General features: G+C 36.9%; 1 non-coding gene and 11 pseudogenes across 1 annotated transcript; all 12 read left to right on the top strand.

Annotated features, from left to right (window-relative positions):
* LOC148465963 (5S ribosomal RNA) overlaps positions 1 to 13 on the top strand; it is a 119-nt pseudogene extending 106 nt beyond the window's left edge.
* A 116-nt stretch (positions 14 to 129) lies between these two features.
* LOC148465962 (5S ribosomal RNA) lies at positions 130 to 248 on the top strand (annotated as a pseudogene).
* A 116-nt stretch (positions 249 to 364) lies between these two features.
* On the top strand, positions 365 to 483 carry LOC148465961 (5S ribosomal RNA; annotated as a pseudogene).
* Positions 484 to 599: 116 nt separating this feature from the next.
* LOC148465960 (5S ribosomal RNA) lies at positions 600 to 718 on the top strand (annotated as a pseudogene).
* A 116-nt stretch (positions 719 to 834) lies between these two features.
* LOC148465959 (5S ribosomal RNA) lies at positions 835 to 953 on the top strand (annotated as a pseudogene).
* Positions 954 to 1069: 116 nt separating this feature from the next.
* Positions 1070 to 1188, top strand: LOC148465958 (5S ribosomal RNA; annotated as a pseudogene).
* Positions 1189 to 1304: 116 nt separating this feature from the next.
* On the top strand, positions 1305 to 1423 carry LOC148465957 (5S ribosomal RNA; annotated as a pseudogene).
* Positions 1424 to 1539: 116 nt separating this feature from the next.
* LOC148465956 (5S ribosomal RNA) lies at positions 1540 to 1658 on the top strand (annotated as a pseudogene).
* A 116-nt stretch (positions 1659 to 1774) lies between these two features.
* Positions 1775 to 1893, top strand: LOC148465955 (5S ribosomal RNA; annotated as a pseudogene).
* A 115-nt stretch (positions 1894 to 2008) lies between these two features.
* Positions 2009 to 2127, top strand: LOC148465954 (5S ribosomal RNA). Its single transcript, XR_015873071.1, has one exon. It is a non-coding gene; the product is annotated as a 5S ribosomal RNA (ribosomal RNA).
* Positions 2128 to 2243: 116 nt separating this feature from the next.
* On the top strand, positions 2244 to 2362 carry LOC148465953 (5S ribosomal RNA; annotated as a pseudogene).
* Positions 2363 to 2478: 116 nt separating this feature from the next.
* LOC148465952 (5S ribosomal RNA) overlaps positions 2479 to 2500 on the top strand; it is a 119-nt pseudogene continuing 97 nt past the window's right edge.

Here is a 2500-nt window from a genome sequence, read left to right as displayed (position 1 = left end):
GGTGCTGTATGTAATTTTATGCAGCCATAACATTCTTTTCTATTACATTTTACATTTAATTTTTTCAACTTATCAATGAATTTACTTGAGTTAAGAAGTAAAAGATGTCTAAAGTTAATGTTTTTGAGCACCTACAGCCAAACCACACTGGACATGCCCAATCTCGTCTGATCTTGGAAGCTATGCAGTGTTGGACCTGGTTAGTACTAAGATGTGAGACCATCTAGGAATCCCAGGTGCTGTAGGTAATTGTATACTGCCATAACAGTCTTTTCTATTACATTTTACATTTAATTTTTTCAACTTATCAATGAATTTACTTGAGTTAAGAAGTAAAAGAGGTCTAAAGTTAATGTTTTTGAGCACCTACAGCCTAACCACACTGGACATGCCCAATCTCATCTGATCTTGGAAACTATGCAGTGTTGGGACTGGTTAGTAATTGGATGGGAGACTACCTAGGAAACCCAGGTTCTGTAGGTAATTTTATACTGCCATAACATTCTTTTCTATTACATTTTACATTTAATTTTTTCAACTTATCAATGAATTTACTTGTGTTAAGAAGTAATAGCGGTCTAAATTTAATGCTTTTGAGCACATACAGCCAAACCACAGTGGACTTGCCCAATCTCGTCTGATCTTGGAAGCTATGCAGTGTTGGGCCTGGTTTGTACTTGGATGGGAGACCACGTGGGAATGCCAGGAGCTATAGGTAATTTTAGACAGCCAAAACATTCTTTTCTATTACATTTTACATTTCATTTTTTCAACTTATCAATGAATTTACTTGAGTTAAGAAGTAAAAGAGGTCTAAAGTTAATGTTTTTGAGCACCTACAGCCAAACCACACTGGACATGCCCAATCTCGTCTGATCTTGGAAGCTATGCAGTGTTGGGCCTGGTTAGTACTTGGACGTGAGACCACCTGGGAATACCAGGTGCTGTAGGTAATTTTATTTAGCCATAACTTTCTTTTCTATTACATTTTACATTACATTTTTTCAACTTATCAATGAATTTACTTGAGTTAAAAAGTAAAAGAGGTCTAAAGTTAATGTCTTTAAGCGCCTACAGCCAAACCACACTGGACATGCCCAATCTCGTCTGATCTTGGAAGCTATGCAGTGTTGGGCCTGGTTAGTACTTGGATGGGAAACCACCTGGGAATACCAGGTGCTGTAGGTAATTTTATATAGCCATAACATTATTTTCTATTACATTTTACATTACATTTTTTCAACTTATCAATGAATTTACTTGAGTTAAGAAGAAATAGAGGTCTAAATTTAATGCTTTTGAGCACCTACAGTCAAACCACACTGGACATGCCCAATCGCGTCTGATCTTGGAAGCTATGCAGTGTTGGGCCTGGTTTGTACTTGGATGGGAGACCACCTGGGAATACCAGGTGCTGTAGGTAATTTTAGACAGCCAAAACATTCTTTTCTATTACATTTTACATTTAATTTTTTCAACTTATCAATGATTTTACTTGAGTTAAGAAGTAAAAGAGGTCTTAAGTTAATGTTTTTGAGAACCTACAGCCAAACCACACTGGACATGCCCAATCTCATCTGATCTTGGAAGCTATGCAGTGTTGGGCCTGGTTAGTACTTGGATGGGAGACCACCTAGGAATACCAGGTGCTGTAGGTAATTTTATACTGCCATAACATTCTTTTCTATTACATTTTACATTTAATTTTTTCAACTTATCATTGAATTTATTTGAGTTAAGAAGTAATAGAGGTCTAAAGTTAATGTTTTTGAGCACTTACATCCAAACCACACTGGACATTCCCAATCTCGTCTGATCTTGGAAGCTATGCAGTGTTGGGCCTGGTTAGTACTTGGATGGGAGACCTCCTGGGAATTCCAGGAGCTGTAGGTAATTTTATATTGCCATAACATTCTTTTCTATTACATTTTACATTTCATTTTTCAACTTATCATTGAATTTAGTTGAGTTAAGAAGTAAAAGAGGTCTAAAGTTAATGTTTTTGAGCACCTACAGCCATACCACACTGGACATGCCCAATCTCATCTGAACTTGGAAGCTATGCAGTGTTGGGCCTGGTTAGTACTTGGATGGGAGACCACCTGGGAATACCAGGTGCTGTAGGTAATTTTAAACTGCCATAACATTCTTTTCTATTACATTTTACATTTAATTTCTTCAACTTATCAATGAATTTTCTTGAGTTAAGAGGTAATAGAGGTCTAAAGTTAATGCTTTTGAGCACCTACAGCCAATCCACACTGGACATAACCAATCTCGTCTGATCTTGGTAGCTACGCAGTGTTGGGCCTGGTCAGTACTTGGATGGGAGACAACCTGGGAATACAAGGTGCAGTAGGTAATTTTATACTGCCATAACATTCTTTTCTATTACATTTTACATTTCATTTTTTCAACTTATCAATGAATTTACTTGAGTTAAGAAGTAAAAGAGGTCTAAAGTTAAGGTTTTTGATCACCTACAGCCAAACCACACTGG

The sequence above is a fragment of the Taudactylus pleione genome, unplaced genomic scaffold (genome assembly GCF_031769625.1).
Source record: "Taudactylus pleione unplaced genomic scaffold, aTauple2 ptg000967l, whole genome shotgun sequence".
Lineage (NCBI taxonomy): Eukaryota > Metazoa > Chordata > Amphibia > Anura > Myobatrachidae > Taudactylus > Taudactylus pleione.
The sequence above is the reverse complement of the archived record's forward strand: the minus strand, read 5'-3'. Positions and strand labels throughout refer to the sequence as shown.